This window comes from Leopardus geoffroyi, chromosome B1 (genome assembly GCF_018350155.1).
Source record: "Leopardus geoffroyi isolate Oge1 chromosome B1, O.geoffroyi_Oge1_pat1.0, whole genome shotgun sequence".
In the NCBI taxonomy this organism is placed as follows: domain Eukaryota; kingdom Metazoa; phylum Chordata; class Mammalia; order Carnivora; family Felidae; genus Leopardus; species Leopardus geoffroyi.
The window spans coordinates 75,440,659-75,451,222 of NC_059327.1; the positions used below are offsets into that span (position 1 = coordinate 75,440,659).

A 10,564-nucleotide genomic window follows, 5' to 3' on the forward strand; every position below is an offset into this window, starting at 1 on the left:
GAGAATGAAAAGAACCAAAAGTCAGTTCCCTTTAGTATGAACTCCCTTTCATATTTTATTTGCTAATGTGCAGCTGATTTCTAAATTAAGAGCATGCTTACAAGAAAGGTTAGGAACTTCTTTACTCTAATCCATTAGCAAGTCTGATTTTGATTGAAATTTTAAATAACTTTTGATAATTAATGCATCTTGGCTTTTGGATTTCAAATAAGATAAAAGAATCTGTTTTCTTTCTGATTTAGAGTTACAGTAGATTTAGCCCAGTCAGAACGTTCCAGAGCTCCTCCCAATGAAATGCTTTGGGGAATCCCCTCATTGATCTTATTGATGAGTATTGATCATATACTCCTGTCCCAAAGTTTAAATGATCGAAGTGTTAAACTATATGATTAGGCCAAGGGGCAGCAAATTTTTTCCGTAAAAATCCAGATACGATACAAATTTTTTATGTAAAAATCCAGAATAAATACTTTAGGCTTTACCTCTCAAATCTGCCACTGTAGTACAAAAGCAGCCACAAACAACACATAAATGACGAAAGGGAGGTATAGTCAAATAAAACTTTATTTATAAACACTAAAATTGGAATTTCATATAATTTTCATGTGACATGAAATATTATTTTTCTTTTAATTGTTTTTCAAGATGTAAATGCCGTTCTTAGCTCATGGGTAATATAAAAATAGTTATCAGCCATATTTAACCAGCAAGCCATACTTTGCTGACTCTTACTTAAATGAATTGGGGATGCATTTTTTAAGAACTTTTCACTAAATAGCATATAATATTGAAGTTCCAGCTTTGCCATATCTCCCATAATACAAGCCCAAATTCTTTCAATTTTGCTATGCATTCATTAAAAAGAAGGGTGTGGCTTTAGAAGTACTGATACTGAATGCTCCCCAAGGCACACATATATACAGTAGGCTCACATTTGTGTTTCAAAAGGAAAAAAAAGTGTATATATATTATATATATAGTGTATATATATAATGTATATATATTATATATATAATATATATAGTGTATATATAATATATATATATAGTGTGTATATATATATATAGTGTATATATAGTGTATATATATAGTGTGTATATATATATATATATATCTATATCTATATCTATATATAGTGTATATATAATCTCCATGCAAAGAACAGTACTTACTTCCATAGGGAGAATTGGGAAAAGGACAAAGGGGTACAAGAGTGAGCAGGCGGCTTAATTTTTACTCTATACCATTTTGGACCTTTTGGCTTTTGTGCCATTTAAATGAACCTATGTTTAAAATAATAAGTTAATCTTTAAACTTTTAAAAATGCTGAAAGGAATCACTAGAGGGATCCTGAAGTCACTACTTCATATTCTCCAAATTAAAGACAGGGGCCCAGAGCAAGAGTACAAATGAAGGCCCAGGCCCAGATGATTCAAATTCACATTCTCCAAAATCCAATTTCACTGTCTCTTGTCATTTGTTTCCCATCCCAGCTTTGCATCATCTGCTAATCTGGAGATCTGAATTTCTGTCATTCTGCTCCTTCCAATCTCTAATCGAACTGAATGGACATTCAGTGATGCTCAGAGCTCTTTTCATCAGCTAGAGGACTTCTTATAAAATATACATGGGAAGGAAGGAGGATGGAAGAATGGAAGGGAGGAATGAAGGAAGGAAGGGAGGGGGGAAGGAAAGAGGGAGGGAGAGAAAGAGGGAGGGAAGGTGTGAAGGAAGGAAACGGGGAGGGAAGAGAGTATGCCACAGAAACCCTATATGGGCCTGCAAAGCCTAGAGCAGTTACCATCTGAGCCTTTATGGACAAGTTTGCCAACCCCTGGTCTTGAAATAATCACGAGGGTAAATAATTCCTTAAGGGTCCAGACCCTGAAAGAAATCAGGTGGCCCAAGGAGAGGGTTTCACTTCGTTATTTTCACAGCACGCTGCATAACAAACCTTCCCAAATCTCTTTGGCTGAAAATAACACTGCAGTTTACACATCTGTAGGTGGGCTGGGCTGACTGGAGCACTTCTGCCCATCTTGGCTGGTCTCACTCAGGCATCTTTGGGTGGGGTGAACAAGCCACGTTAGGCGAGGCAAGGCTAGAGCAGTCTGCTCTACACTGCAAATCTGCAGCTTGGATCTCTACCACAGCCTCTCACTTTCCTTAGGCCAGTGAGCTAGCCAAGACTGCTCTTCTTGTGGCAGTGACAGAGGCCAAAAGAGAGTGGAAATGTGCGTCAGCTCTTAGGAGCCTCTTGCAACTAAGGTGATTTCCACTGACTTCCACTATAGGCCACAGGTCAAAGAAAGTCACATGGCCCACCCCAAAGTAAAGCAGCAGGGAGATGCTCTCTTCTTTCCAGGGAGTTACCTAGTCACATGGCAAGGGTAAGAAGAAGGGAGGATGGGGAAACAGGGCCAATCATGCAAACTGAAATTCAGTTCAATACTTAGCACTAATGCATGCCAGGCACTCTTCTAGGTGCTGGGGATCTACGGGCAAAAGACACTAACGATCATCCCTGCTGTGGGGCTTTGATTCCAGTGGGATGTGGAAGGGACTTCATGCTCAATGCAACCCACTTCTTGTCCATTTTGTTCTGTTTCACTGGGGGATGAGTTCACTGGCAGGAATCACCTAGCCTTGGCCAGTTTTATGTCACCCAGTGCCCAGTACTGGGCTTCAGACAAGGTAAGTGTGCAATAAAAAGTGAGTGAGGGAGGGAGTGAATGAAGCATTTTCTGGGCAACACTGATTCTCCATCAATTCATCTACAGATTGGAAGGAGCAAAATGACAGAAATTCAGATCTCCTGATTAGCAGACAATGCAAAGCTGGGATACAGAACAAATGACAAAGATAATGAAACTAGATTTAAGAGAATTTGAATCACTTGAGCGAAAGAGCCCACAGATAGCACATGCTGCCCAGTATAGAAAAATGGGTCATCTCGGGGCGCCTGGGTGGCTCAGTCAGTTGAGCATCCGATTTCAGCTCAGGTCATGATCTCATGGTTTGTGAGTTCGAGCCCCGTGTCAGGCTCTGTGCTGACAGCTCGGAGCCTGGAGCCTGTTTCAGATTCTGTGTCTCCCTCTCTCTGCCCCTCCCATGCTCATGCTCTGTCTCTGTCTCTCAATAATAAATAAACATTAAAAAAATTTTTTTAAAGAAAAATGGGTCATCTCTCCCAGACCAATTATTGTAGAGCCTAAGACACCTTGGAAAGAAGCAGACCCTTTGTGCCGTGAGCCAATTGGGAAGAATTTGGGTGGATTTGTGGAGACTCCAGCATTGTTAGGTAGCACCTAGGTGCTGACAAACGTGGCCTGTGCCCACAATAGGTTGGCAGAACCAAGCTCAAATGCTGTGTTATGCTCAGTGGGGTTCTTGACTTTGGCCCTCCATGGGTAGGCCAATGGTGGCCCCATCACACAGCAGAGAGGACTTGACTGGCCCGTGGCACAGTGCTGCTGCCACCAGAGTGCCTGGCAGCTGGGGCCTGCAGAGGACCCAGACCACCATGAAGAGGCAGTCCTGGGTGGCCACGATTGCCCTGGACAGGGAGCCAGAAGTCTTCTCCCTGGCTCAGCTATGCTTCCAGAAAAAGGCTCCCTGACCTTGATTTCTTCATCTGTGAAATAAGAATTTCAGTACTTTCCCTATTTACAGTATCACAGGAGTGTAATGAGACTGGAAGAAATAGCAAATGTAAAGATAAACCAAAACAAGGCCAACTCAGGGAAGATGAGTAGGATTTGGTCTTGTCTTGAGCAAGCCATCGATGTTCTGTGTTTGAGGAGGGGGTGGAAGATGGCCAACAGGCACATGAAAAGATGCTCAACGTCGCTCCTCATCAGGGAAATACAAATCAAAACCACACTCAGATATCACCTCACGCCAGTCAGAGTGGCCAAAATGAACAAATCAAGAGACTATAGATGCTGGAGAGGATGTGGAGAAATGGGAACCCTCTTGCACTATTGGTCGGAATGCAAACTGGTGCAGCCACTCTGGAAAACAGTGTGGAGGTTCCTCAAAAAATTAAAAATAGACCTACCCTATGACCCAGCAATAGCACTGCTAGGAATTTACCCAAGGGATACAGGAGTGCTGATACATAGGGGCACTTGTACCCCAATGTTTATAGCAGCACTCTCAATAATAGCCAAATTATGGAAAGAGCCTAAATGTCCATCAACTCATGGATGGATAAAGAAATTGTGGTTTATATACACAATGGAGTGCTACATGGCAATGAGAAAGAACGAAATATGGCCCTTTGTAGCAACATGGTTCTGGAACTGGAGAGTGTGATGCTAAGTGAAATAAGCCATAGAGAGAAAGACAGATACCATATGTTTTCACTCTTATGTGGATCCTGAGAAACTTAAGAGAAACCCATGGGGGAGGGGAAGAAAAAAAAAAAAAAAAGGAGGTTAGAGTGGGAGAGAGCCAAAGCATAAGAGACTGTTAAAAACTGAGAACAAACTGAGGGTTGATGGGGGGTGGGAGGGAGGGGGGGTGGGTGATGGGCATTGAGGAGGGCACCTGTTGGGATGAGCACTGGGTGTTGTATGGAAACCAACTGAACAATAAATTTCAAAAAAAAAAAAAAAAAGAAAGAAAGAAAAAAATAAGAAAAACAAAAAAAGAGGAGGGGGTGGAATGCATGGGGTACAGAAAATTTCAGGACCACGAATGAAACTGTTTTCGAAGTTGAAAGACATTCTTCTCTTAGGGAAAAAACAAATGTGAGGAATGATTTTGAAAGTTTGAAGGGTAAAAGTTTCAGAGGCCCAACTCCTCTTGGGAGGGTAATAAATATGGGAGATACATTACTGCATTACTGTTGATGATAATTGAAGCAGAGGGTGAATGACTCCAAAAAAAACCCTTTTCAAATAACAACAGAGATTAAGACAAAGGGCAGGGCAGGGTGGGGGGGGGGGGGGGTGGATGGAGAACAGAGGGCAGAGGGCAAGGAAGCCAAAGATTAGTATTAAGAAGACAAACCTGTTCTTTTGCTCAAATGGTTGTGATCTTAGCCATGGGGTGGGCACAGAGAGGCTGGTCCTTAGCCCAGTGATTCCCTTTCCCTTCTAACCTATTAGTGGTGTCTGCACAGGTTCCTGTCCTCAGAAAGGCCCTGCGGGCTCTCCTCTGATTAGGCCGCAGCTCCTCACAAGCCATCACTTGTCTCTACTTTTATCTCAAGCCTGCCTCTTCCTCTCCCTGACCTGTGGGACACTACAAGGAGGAGGGGTGGGGTGTCCTAGTGATGTGGAAACAACTTCGTACATCCACTGGGCTGACAGTGACAACAGAATTTATGTAATCCATGAAAGCACAGAAGTGGGTACTAAAACTGGATAAATCTTTTCTCTTTAGAAAGCAAATTCTCACCCACTGCTACCCGGATCATAACGCACAGGGCGCATTGCTCTTCACCTGGGTGTACCTGCCCCCCTAAAAATGGAGTGCCTGGCCGACTCTGAGGTTTATGCAAACGCGGGCAGTATTTATGCATCAGAGTGATACATCAAAGATCAGAAGGTGTCTCCAGGCATGAGTTACAAGGCCTCTAAAAGCAATGACTCTTTTACAGGGTTTTAGATTGTGGTGATTTTCCGTAAATCCTGTCCGAGTCACACAATAGGCCAAGAGCGATTAACGTTAATTAAACAATCCCCATAAAAAGGTTGCTGTGCTGACACATTGATAACCTCTAAATGCACTAAGCCTGCTAACATTCTTGAGGGTGTTCCTTCAACAGCACCAGGAGCACTGGGCCGGCTGGGGCACTGTCCCAGGTGACTGCATGCATGAACATAACACCCCTCAGCTAGAGCGCACCCCTATGCTCGACCACCTGGGGATTGAATTAAAAAGAGATTCCAGGGACCCCTGGGTGGCTCAGTTGGTTAAGTGTCCAGCTCTTGATTTCAGCTCAGGTTATTATCTCATGGTTCGTGGGTTTGAGCCCCGCATCGGACTCTCGGCTGTCAGCACAGAGTCTGCTTCAGATTCTCTGTCCCCACTCTCTCTCTGCCGCTCCCCTGCTCTCTCTCTTTCTCTCAACACTAAATGAATAAACATTAAAAAAAAAAAAAAAGGGGGGGCGCCTGGGTGGCGCAGTCGGTTAAGCGTCCGACTTCAGCCAGGTCACGATCTTGCGGTCCGTGAGTTCGAGCCCCACGTCAGGCTCTGGGCTGATGGCTCAGAGCCTGGAGCCTGTTTCCGATTCTGTGTCTCCCTCTCTCTCTGCCCCTCCCCCATTCATACTCTGTCTCTCTCTGTCCCAAAAATAAATAAACGTTGAAAAAAAAAAATTAAAAAAAAAAAAAAAAAGGGACCTGATGTGGGGTGGCCTGGGTTATAGCGAGAACCACCCAAACCATCCAGTGCATTTCAAGGGTGCTAGCCTTTCTACCCTGCTTTTCTAACCCACCAGAAAGCTGCAAACAATGTAAAAAAAAAGCATATTATGCAGACACCAAAATTAACCTCAAAATCATTGCAGATTCTGGAGACCTAATCCTCTATTGAAAGGAACAGAGGCAAAACCCAGCTTCTGAGAGAGCTGAGTCCAGGAAGACCTCTACTCCCAGGTCTTCTGTATTTTGCACCTGACTGGGAGAGGAACCACTGAGGGAAAGCCACAGTCCACCATGATGAGGGGCTTCAAGATGGGACTTTTTCAGGGATGGAAGGGTCAGGAACCAGAATGCAAGCTTCTCAGTGGAGCTGAGAACCCCTGTCCCTGGACACAGCCACACTGCTCTGTCTTTACACCATAAGGCACAAGGAAGGAACTGGCTGTAAAAACTGGCATGTAGCCAAAAACGAGGGCTTGGGTGGGGAGGGGGTGAAATACAAACAGGAAGTGAATGTGTGGAGTGAAGGAGCAGGAAGAGTGAGTAGTGGGTACAACAGAGAATGAGCAAAGGCCAAACTTTTTTTTTTAATAGCCCAAGAAGCTTTGCTGGGAACTGACTGACTCTAGCGGTAACAACCAGGAGGAGCTTCCTCGAGGGGGGCAGCCACAGGAGAAAAGCGCACCCGACAGGGCTGGGACAGAGAAGTTAGAGAAAATAGTATAGAGGACAGGAGAGAGAAGTTAGGAAGCTCTCAGGGCCCTTCTTTGGGAGCAGATGTGAGGTTTGTAGCAGCCCTATAAAACCGTAGGCCAACTAGTCATAAAATTATATTATGATATTATAATGATGTGGCTGAAGAAAGCATCAGTAACAATGTGTTGCCTGTGGACAGTTTCCATTTTAATTCGGTAATGATGTGATTGAAATTAGAAGTGTGCCATGAGGCCACAGAAAGTGTGTACTTTTCTTAAAGTAACCTCATAGCAATTTCCTGATCCAAAGTAAACGCAAGCATGAAAAAATTGGTCAAGGAAAAGGGGAATGTTCACTTGGGTGGGTAAGCTCTCAGAACGGGAAGTCAAGGGAGACAAGAGACGTGAGGGAGAGGCCCAGGGTGCCTCCTTCACACAGAGAGTTCTGGGGATTCCTCAGAGACAAATTCATCTGACCAAGAAATTTACCCTTGAGTCTTTGGCCTTTCCTTTTTCTTCTTTCTGACACCCTTTCTCTGGTTAACATTTTCAGCGCGACTCAAGCCAAGTCAGCTATTTATAGAGCAAGAACAATTTTACCACAGGGTATGGTGTTTAATTTGAAGAGACGTCAAAGAGTGAGGGGCAGATGGCTGAGCAGGCAGTGCCTCTCAATGACCTTGATGGGGGCACCCAAGCCCACTGCCTCATCCTGAGTTTTGCAGATCCAGAAATGTCATCTGATGAATGAAATCCTGAACTGACCAAGCTTTAAGAGGAAAAGGATAAATTGATAAGGCAGGTAGAGTGCTTGCTTATTAATTTCTAATGGATCTATGGTGTGGCTTGTGAAATGAGACCGGTTGCCAGCTCAGATGATTCTTTCTGGAAAGCTGTTCAATTCAGGAGACTCAATTATATTTCACAAGATCACTTAAATTTGGAGGATCTCAAATCTTAAAGCTTGAAAGAAAAAGAAAGCAATTCTCAAAATACTCCTTCCTCAACCACACTGAAAGAAAGACTGATTCTTGTTTACCCCACTCTACTGTCCCATAAATTTAGGAGACCATTCTCCTAATGTATCTTTCCATTAACTGGTTATTGTATCGGTTTCCTGGATCTTCCATCATAAGGTACCACAAACTTGGTGACTTAAAACAGAAATGTATTGTCTCAAAGCTTTGTAAGGAAGAAGTCAGAAGTCAAGGTGTTGACGGAACCATGCTTCCTCAAACCTGTAGGGCAATTCTTCCTTGCCTCCTGCTGGCTTCTCTCTGCTGGCTTTCTGGCAAACGCCAGCGTCCCTTGGCTTACAGCTGCATCACTCCAACCTTTGCCTCTGTCTTCACATAGTATTTTCCCTGTGTGTCTGTCTCTGTGTCTCTTCCCTTCAAGAATACCAGTTGTATTAGATTAGAAGCCCACCCTACTCCAGTACCTATAGCAGCCCTAAAACCAAATAAGGTCACATTCTGAGGTACTGGGGATTAAGACTTCAACATATCTTTGGGGGGGGGGGACATAATTCAACCCATAGTAGTTATGCTCAAGTCTGGTTCAGTTAAGCATTTTGTATTAATTCAGCATCTGATGTTAGATAACATGTAGGCAGGTGGTGAGGTAACTATGGGTAAGGCCAGTCCCTGCTCTTGAGGATCCTACAGTCTATTAGAGGAGGCATACATATGAGTAATTTACTTGGTTTTTGCCCCATAGCCTGCAGGAGAAAGTTTAAAATATATTGATGCCCAGATTCTACCCCTGACCAATAAAACCAGAACCTCTGGAACGAGGTGCAGCAGTGTTAGTATATTGTAACAGTTCCCCAGGTGTGATGGTAAATTTCATGTGTCAACTTGACTGGGCCACAGGGCACCTAGATATTTGGTCAAGCAATATGCTGGGCATTTTTGTGAGGGTGGGTCTCGTCCAAACAACTCAAGGCCTGAATAGAACAAAAAAGTCTGACCCTTCCTCAATTAAGAAGGAATTTTTTCTGTCTCACTGCCTTCATGCCAGGACATCATTTTTTCCCTACTTTTGAACTTGAACTGAAACATTGGCCCTTTCTGCATCTCCAGTCTCTGGTCTTCAAAATGGGCTACACCGTGGGCCCTCCTGGGTCTCCAGCTTGCTGACTGCAGATCTTGGGATTTATCAGCCTCCATAACCATGTAAGTCAATTCCTAATTGTGTGTGTGTGTGTGTGTTATATAATATTATACATATTTTGGTTCTGATTCTCTGGGGAAGCCTGATATACCAAGTGATTCAAATATGCTATAGGAGTTAAGAACTACTGACCTATAAACCCCAGACAAGGAAATGATTAATTCTGCCTGGAGAGGTGACTTCATAAAAGCCATTATATTTCAGCTGGGCCAGAAAGAATGAGCAGTTTTTGCCTTGCCAAGCATATGGGGCCAGAGGAAAGAGTGTTAGCAAGAGGAGCAAAGGAGAGAGGGTGGGAAAACAGAAGGAGTAATTAGAGATGAATCTGCTGCAAATGCCATGGCTAAATAACACGGGGACTTGGTGAAAAGTTTTACACAAGGGAGTGATGTGCCCTTAATGTATCTTAGGAAGACAAATCTGAAAGCTGCGTAGAAAGACTGAAAGTGAGGGAGACCAATTAGACATTGTCACAAAAGCCTGTATTGACTGAATGTTTGTGTCGCCTCCAAATTCATATATTGAATCCCTAAACACCAATGTGGGGGTATTAGGAGGTGGCACCTTTGGGAGATGATTAAGTTTAGATGAGGGTAGAGCCCTGATGATGAGATTAGTGTCCTTATAAAAAGAGGAAGAGATATCAGAGTTCCCTCTCTCTTTCTCTCTCTCTCGCTCTCTCCCCACCAGGTGAGAGCATGGCAAGAAGGTGACCATCCACAAGCCAGGAGGAAGGCCCTCACCAAGAACCAAATTCGCTGCCACCATGATCTTGGACTTTCCACCCTCTAGAACTATGAGAAATCAATGTCTGTTATTTAAGTTTACAGTTACAGAAGCCTAGGCTAACTAAGAGGAAGACCAAGCAAAAGGTGGTATCTTCCTGGACTAGCGAAAAACAGACAGGTGTGGGTGTGTGTGTATGTGTGTGTGTGTTTTGTTTTGTGTGTTTTTATGTTTTAGAGCTATCATCACCAGAATTTTGGTGTTTGAGCTTAGGAAATGAGGAGGAGGCATCAAATGTAACTTCAAAGTTCCCAACTTAGGGTAGGAGCTAAGAGAAGTGTGGTATTAAGATTGGGAGCACAAGAGAAGAAGATTTTCTGGAGGACATAATGAGCTCACTTCAGTTTGAGGTACCACAGGGCATTTGCGTGGAAATGTTCAGTGAGCTGATAAAATTAGCTTTCCAGCCTTCAAAGAAAAAAAAAAGATTGTGCTCTTTATACGTAAAAATTGGACAATAATCAGAACGTAAGTGATAACAAGAATTCACGGGAGTGTGTAAGATGAGCTAGGAAGAATATGAAGAGGGCT

At 43.5% G+C, this 10,564-nt stretch overlaps 1 long non-coding RNA gene across 2 annotated transcripts; it reads left to right on the top strand.

The window, feature by feature from the left end:
• The first annotated feature begins 6,495 nt into the window (after nt 1–6,495).
• Nucleotides 6,496–10,074, top strand: LOC123591449. Of its 2 annotated transcripts, none has more exons than XR_006709327.1 (3): nt 6,496–7,874; nt 9,095–9,249; nt 9,938–10,074. It is a non-coding gene; the product is annotated as an uncharacterized LOC123591449 (long non-coding RNA). The 2 variants fall into 2 exon arrangements; XR_006709333.1 differs by having other exon boundaries at nt 9,157–9,249.
• Nucleotides 10,075–10,564: the final 490 nt, after the last annotated feature.